An 8,465-nucleotide genomic window follows, 5' to 3' on the forward strand; every position below is an offset into this window, starting at 1 on the left:
AGACAGTGACAGATCATCAGGCATTGGATTCTCATGAGAAGCACACAGTCTAGATCCCCTACATGCACAGTTCACAATAGGGTTTGCACTTCTATGAGAATCTAATGCTGCTGCTGATCTGATCTGACAGGAGGTGGAGTTCAGGTGGCAAGCAGTGGGGCAAGGCTGTAAATATAGATAAAGCTTTGCTCACTCACCAGCCTCTCACCTCCTCTGTGCGGCTGGTTCCTAACAGGTCATGGACTGATACTGGTTCATGACCTAGGTTTTGGGGACCTCTGCTCTAGGGTGAATACTCTAGAGATGTCTAGGGTCTGGGGTGGCTGGGTTATATGGTAAGTGTATGTTTAACTTTATTTAAAACTGTCAAATCATTTCCCAGAGTGGCTGTCACACTGCACATTCCTGTCAGCAATATATGAGATTTTTGGGTGCTACATAGCCTCATCAACACTTGGTATTGTCAGCATTTTTATTTTAGTCATTTTAATAGGTGTGTAGTTATCTCTTGTCATGGTTTTGACATTAGCATGTCTTGTGATGCTAATGATGCTGAACATTTTTTCATATGCCGTTTGCCACCCATAAATCCTTTTTGATAAAGCATTTTTAAGAGTCCTTGCCGGCCAGGCATGGTGGCTTATGTCTGTAATTCCAGCACTTTGGGAGGCCGAGGTGGGCAGATCACAAGGTCAGGAGATTGAGACCATCCTGGCTAACATGGTGAAAACCCGTCTCTACTAAAAATACAAAAAATTAGCCGGGCGTGGTGGCGGGGGCCTGTAGTCCCAGCTACTTGGAGGGCTGAGGCAGGAGAATGGTGTGAACCCAGGAGGCGGAGCTTGCAGTGAGCCGAGATGGTGCCACTGTACTCCAGCCTGGGTGAGAGTGCGAGACTCCGTCTCCAAAAAAAAAAGAGTCCTTGCCTTTTTATTTATTGGATTATTTGTTTTCTTACTGTTGGATTTTGAGAGTTCTTTACAAATTGTGATTATAAAAATATAAATGCAGAATATCTATGAGTCCACTGTTACCTTGATATCAAAGGCAGACAAAACAACTGTCCAGTGTATCTTATGAATATAGACTCAAAAAATCCCCAACAAAATAGCAAACCAAATCCAATAGCACATTCAAAGGATTATATATCATGACCAAGTGGGATTTCTCCCAGAAATGCAAGGGTGGCTCAACATAAGAAAAAAAATCCATCAATGTAACACAACTCTGTAAAGAGGGAAATGATATCACAATAGATACATTAAATGCATGCAACAAAATTCAACACTTCAAACACTTTCAGGATACAAACACCCACCAACAAATCAGAATACAGAGAACTTCCTTAACATGATAAAGGGCACTACACAAAACCCACAACTCACATTATACTCAATGGTAAAAGAGCAGAAGCTTTCCCACTGAGCAGGAACAAGACAAGATGCCCATTTTTACCACTGCTATTAAATATTGTACTGGAAGTCCTAGCCAGAGCAGTTAGGCAAGAAAAAGCAATAAACAGCCTCCAAATTGGAAAGGAAGCAGTAAAGTTATCTCTATTTGAAGATGAAATGATTCTATATATAGAAAATGTCACAATACAAAAATGCACACAACTACTAGAGCCAATAAACAAATTCAACATAGTTGCAGATTACAAGATCAGTACACGAAAGTCCATTTTCTGTGCATCAGCAATGAACAGTCTGAAAATGAAATTAACAATTCCATTTATAACAGCATCCAAAAGAGTAAAATACTTAAACCAACGAGAAAGACTTCTATGCTGAAAACTACAAAACATTGCCGAAAGAAATTAAAGAAGACCTAAATAAACGGAAGACAACACATGTTGATGTATTGGAATATTAATTGCAAATGATCCACAGATTCAATGCAACCCCTATCAAAATTCCAATGGCATTTCCTAAGGAAATGGAAAAACTAATCCTCAAATTTACATGGAACTGGAATGAACCCCAAGTAGTCAAAATACTATTGAAAAAGAAACACACCAAAAAAGAAAAAAACACAAAGTTTCAGGGCTCATGCTTTCAGATTTCCAAACATACTCAAAACTTCTATAATCAAACCAGTATGGTACTGACATAAGGACAGACATATACACCAGTGGAATATAATTGACAGCCTAGAAATAAATATCTATGGCTAATTGATTTTCAATAAGCATTCAGCACAACTCAATGGGGAAAGAATAGTCTCCTCAACAAACAGTGCTGGGGCAACTGCATAACCACAGGCAGAAGAATGAAGCTGGACCCCTACCTCACTCTGTACTCAAAATGGATCAAAATGGATCAATGACCCAAATACAAGAGGAAAACATAGGGGTAAACTATTTAGAGGAAAACAGGAGTAAATATTTATAACCTCAGACTTGGCAATGGATTCTTAGATTTGACACCAAAAGCATGAGCAACAAAAGGGAGAAATGGATAAATTAGACTTCATAAAAAGTAAAACCATTTACACAATAAAATATATTATCTAGAAAGTAGAAACACAGCCCACAAAATGAGAGAAAGTATTTGCAAATAATGGACTTGTATCCAGAATATATAAAGAACACTTACAACTCAACCACAAAAAAAAAAAAAATTAAGAAATAGGCAAAGAACCTGAATAGACGTATCTCCAGAGAAGACATACAAGGGCCAATAAGCACATGAAAGCATGTTCAGCATCATTTGTTACTAAAGAAATGCAAATAAAAACCACAGTGGGATACCAGTTAACAACTGCAAGAGATAAACCACTTCACACCTGCTAGGATAACTATAATCAAAAACATGGAAAATAGCAAATGTTGATAAGGATATGGAGAAACAGAAACTCTTGTACACTGGGATCACACAACAGAGAACACTGTAGTAACATTTTGGTCTGCTCACAAGACCCAGAACATTTACCAGTTTTTGTTGTTGGTTTATTATTTTTCTGTTAAAAAAATGAAAAGTTTGTTTTAGCTGGATGATATTTTAATAGTTGCCAGTGCTTTGGAACTATGTAGATGTCACTACTTAACACATATACCTTACGTTTTGTTTTATTTTGTTTTACACTCAGTATAAATCAGGAAAATTTAGCCAGCCGCCTAGCATTTAGAATCCTCTTTTTTATTGTCTTCTAAGGATATGGATGTTCCCATAACAGCAACAAAAACATTTCATAAATATCACTTGATAGACTTTAAGCACCTGCTTAACTTTGAATGTGTCCCAAATATTTAGTGTAGATAGATAGATAGATATTCAACAAATAAAGCAAAATATAACATGCATTTCACATTTTGTCTTTCCCTGTTACAATTTTAATACCAGAACTGTATGACAAATTTAGGTGATCCTAGCATATGTTAAATTCAAATTAATGTAAAACGGATCAACAACAACAAAGAAACTTTCTATTTGAGTGAAGTCATGCTTTCTATTATAATAACTTGGCTTCGGTTATCCATCAAATGCACACTTACACTGTTGTCTGATTGTTTATAATAAAGAATACTGTACCTATAAAAAAAAAACCCTTGTACACTGTTGGGAGTTGCTGTGGAAAACAATTTGGTGGCTCCTCAAAAAGCTAAACATAGAATTACATATGACCCAGAAATTCCACTCTTAGGAATTATATTAGAGTTCTCCAGAGAAACAGAACCAATGGAATACATACAGAGAAGATTTATTATGGGAATTGTTTCATGCAATTACAGAGGCCAAGAAGTCCCATAGCGTACTATTTACAAGCTGAAGAACCAGGAAAGATGGTGATGTAATTCAGTTCAAGTCTGAGAGCCTGAGAATCAGGGAAACCAGTGGTGTAACTCCCACTCCAAGGCCTAAGGTCTGAGAATCTGGGGGTGGGAGGCTATTGGTATAAGCCTTAGAGTCCAAAAGCCTGAGAACCAAGAGCTCCATTGTCTGAGAGCAGGAGAAGGTGATCCAGCTCAAAAAGAGAGAGAGAATTTGCACTTCCTCCACATTTTTGTTCTATTTTAATGGGCCTTCAACACCGAAGTTCATCCATGATGTCTGCCCACACTGGGGAGGATGATCTTCTTTACTCCATCTACTGATTCAAATACTAATCTAGAAAACACCCTCATAAACACACTCTGAAATAATGTTTTACCATATATCTGGGTATCCCATAATCCAGTCAAATTAATGCATAAAGGTAAACATCCCAGATACATACTCAAAAGAATTGAAAACAGGTACTCAGATACTTGTACATCCATGTTTAATAGCAGCATTATTCAAAATACCCCAAAGGTGGAAACAACCCAGATGTCCAGCAATGAACAAATGAATAAACAAATCGTGTACACATAAAATGGATTATTCAGAAACAAAAAAGTAATGAAGTATTGATAAATGCTATAATGGATGAACTTCCGTGTTATAAGGAATTTGGCCTCACTCAAAGAAATGTCTAGAATTTCAAACATGACAGGAGTGTCCTCTTTATTCCTGTTGAGTCACTGGGACCACACCTGATAGTTTATGCTGATGAGATTATTCATAACGCCACTCACACTTGATAGTCTTAGGGTGGTGGGGCTGGCCACACCAGAAAAACCAAACATAGAATTTACTGTGAGAGCTTTCAACCCAACCTCCAGGGTTGGGGTGGAGTGGGCTGAAGATTGAGTTTCATCAATCATACCCATGTAGTGAAGCCTCATTAATAACTCTAGATACCAAAGTTCAGGTGAGCTTCCCTGGTTGGCAATACTCTGCGCATGTTATCACGCATCATGGCCACAAGGAAGTAACTGTCCGTGACCCTGGGGAGAGGACCCTGGACACTCCCCATTTAGACCTTCCCAACTCCATCCTATGCATCTCTTCCTCTGGCTGGTTCTAAGTATATTTTTATTGTAATAAACATAGACCTACATATAATAGGTTTCAGTGAGTATTTCTGGTGAATTATACAACCTGAGGGTGGTTTTAGGAAATCCTTGAACTTGAAATTTGTGTCAGAGTCTTGGGAGTCAAATTTGGTGGTCTGGAGGACCCTACCTTAGCACAATGTTTTTGAGGTTACCTGCAGTTTGGCTAACTCTAGGTAACCTCAAAACCATTATGCTAAGTGAAAACTCAGACACAAGAGTCACATACTATGACAGCCACATGTTATATAAAATATCCAGAGTAGGTAAATCCATAGAGAGAGAAAGCTGATTGATGGTTGCTGGGCGCTGTGTGGAAGGGACAATGGGAAGTACTGCTTAATGGATACTGGGCTTTATTTTGGGGTGATGAAAATATTTAGAACTAGATAGAGGTAGTGGTTACACAACGTTGAACATACTAAACGCCCTGTTAAAATGATTAATTTTATGTTACTTGATTTTTTTTTTTTTTTTTTTTTTTTTGAGACGGAGTCTCACTCTGTCACCCAGGCTAGAGTGCAGTGGCACGATCTTGGCTCACTGCAACCTCCACCCTCCAAGTTCAAGTGATTCTCCTGCCTCAGCCTCCCAAGTAGCTGGGATTACAGGCGCCTGCTACTGCGCCTGGCTAATTTTTTGTATTTTTAGTAGAGACGGGGTTTCACCATCTTGGCCAGGCTGATCTTGAACTCTTGACCTCATGATCCACCTGCCTCGGACTCCCAAAGTGCTGGGATTACAGGCGTGAGCCACCGCGCCCGGCCTGTTACTTGAATTTTATCTCAAGAAAAAGAGAATATCTACCCTTACTCATTTGAGTATTTTTGTAGTAACTTCTTCAAAAGGTATCAGATAACCCCAACATCTGTGTCATCTAGGAGTGGGCATCTGTTGATGTCTTCTCCCAGGAGAGTTGACATTTTCTTGGATCTTCACAAGCTGAGTAGTTTGGGATTGTAACCTGAACATTTTCTGTATTATATTTTGAGGCTCTGGGTCTTATTTAAGTTCTATGGGAAACATTTATATCTTGTGTTTTGGCAGGCAGTCAACCTGATCAGGTTCAGGCCTCAAGTCCCAACCTTCTGTGTGTGGTGGTTCCAATGTCAGCTCAGTCTGCAAAGCCTTTGCTGACTGGTACCCTGTGTGCACTACCCAGCAGGGAGTCTGGGACCTGAGCGTGTGGCCTGTTAGCACATTTCTCAGAGCCTTTATGTGGTGATTACAATCGGATCCACACATGTGCAATTGGAGAGTGCCTCAAGGAGTTCGTTAACAATGTAATGGGGTTGCTTTCACAAGCTCCTCCCTTTTTACAATCTCCCTGGTACTTTCCTGTTTCCTGGGGCTCCCTTTTCACGCTTCCAGCCAGAAAGCTAAAGCTTCAGCATCCCGCTGTGCTGCACTCTTCATGACAGGGCCAGGTGGTGGGAGCACAAAGAAGAAAAAGCAACAGGGGTTTGCTCCCTTCCTTTTGGGATCACAACTCTGCTGATGCATGAAGAACATTCTCCTCCCTCTGAGTTTCGGCTCCTGCAGGTTCCCAATGCTTTGAGGCCTCTGTCATTCCTGCCAGGGACTCCCTGGTGGCTGGGGCATAGGAGAGCAGTAAGAAGAAAGAAACTCAGGGCAGGAGAGTGGTATTAGAAATTCCTGATCCTTGAGCCAGCACTAGAGGGCTTCTACTGGAGTTTTCCTGTGTGGTCCCAGTCCCCACTTCCAGGCTACATTTTGTTCTAGCCAGGAAACAAGAAGGGGGCAAAAAGGTAAACTCAGGATGGTACTTTGATTTCTGATCTTCTTCAAGTTACCTTCTACCATTTACTTTTCAGAGTCCTCATATAGCTGGCCTGTGCATCCTGTCCAGGTTTTATAGCTGCCTTCAGCAGGAGAGGTGGGGTGGAACATGCTTATTACTCCATCTTGCCCAGAACTAGATCTGACCCCATCATAGTTTGCCTTAACATTTCCCTGATTATGAAGGATGTTGAGTATCTTTTCGTGCAGTCAGAAGCCATTGCATCCTCTTTTCTGTGAACCTCTATTCATATCCTCTGTTCACTTATGTATAGGAAACTAATGTCTCAGAATCAGGGAGACATACACTTTGAGATATGAATCACAATTTTTTTTCCTATTCTGTTTTTTGTCTTTTGACTTGCTTCTGGTACATTTTTATCATTGCAGAAATTTATTTTTATGAATAGATGAATTGAAGCTCTTTGAGGGGAAAAAGTGACAGGAAGACTTTCAATTACCAGAGTCACTGGGACCTGCCCTAGATTCCATCTCAGTGCCTGTGAAGATTCCAGTTCACCCATCAGGGTGTGTGGACACTGGGAGGTCAAAATAAAGCTGCATTATCATTGCTCCCACCGGTCCCACTGATTCAGTCAAATGTCGCATGCACTAGACTGGGCACTGGTGCCTCTTCCTCTCCTGAGTTTTGCCAGCGCTCCCCCAGCCTCTTTCCTGAGTGTAACGTGTGGCAGAGCTGAGTGGAGCTGGTCCCCTCCTGATACTCATCTCCACTTATCTCCCTCAGGCAATGGGGAGTTCACCACCTGTCCTTCCATCACTGCTGCTCTGCCTGTTAGAAAGTCCTTTCTCCTCTGGATGCTGAATTGTCCCCCTACCTCTGGCCTCCAGAAATCTCTTTGGGGATTTCCCGGGGGCCCTTCATCTATGGAGGCTTCTAGAGGAGCCAGGTCTTGTTGACTGACTCCCTGGAGGTGGAGGGTCTCCCTCAGCTGAGACCGACTGCAGACAGGCCCCTGGAGCTTGACAGGCCCCCAGTGCCAACCTCATTCAGCAGCCCATGGAAAGACCTTGGCAGCCTTTGTTTTCTTGCTGACTTGCTATTAGACTCAGGCAAGTCTCTCCTTCCTGGGCTGCAGGATCTGCACATAGGAAACCTTTCCTGTTGTGGCTTTTCCACTAATTAACTGTGGGACCTTGGGCAAGTGACTTAACATCTCAAAGCCTCATTTTCCTCATTTGTAGCTTATTTACTCATTCATCAAATGTGTATTAAGCACCTGCTAGGTGCAGGGTACGGAAGTTATAGCAGGGAATAAGAGACATGATTTCTGCTCTTATAGTTTATATCATAGTGGAATAGATAGTAAATGAGCACAGTTGACCCTTAAACAACATGTGTTTGAACTATGTGATTCCACTTATAGGCAAATTTATTTCAACCAAATGTAAATAAAAAATAAAGTATCTGTGTCAGGCACTGTGGCTCATGTCTGTAATTCCAGCTACTTGGGTGGATGAGGTGGGAGGATCGCTTGAATCCAGGAGTTCAAGGCTGCAGTGAGCTATGATCATGCCACTGTACTCTAGCCTGGGCAACAAAGCAAGACCCTCTCTCTTAAAAAAAAAAAAAAAAAAGAGGAAAGAAAGAAATATAGTATTCGTGGACTCCAATAAACACTAAAGGACTTGAGCACATGTGAATTTCTGTATATACAAGAGGTCCTGGAAATAATCCTCTGTGTATAACTAAGGACAGCTGTAAATAAATACACAGCAAGGTAATTTC

This window comes from Pongo abelii, chromosome 21 (assembly GCF_028885655.2).
Source record: "Pongo abelii isolate AG06213 chromosome 21, NHGRI_mPonAbe1-v2.0_pri, whole genome shotgun sequence".
NCBI classification, from domain to species: Eukaryota; Metazoa; Chordata; class Mammalia; order Primates; family Hominidae; genus Pongo; species Pongo abelii.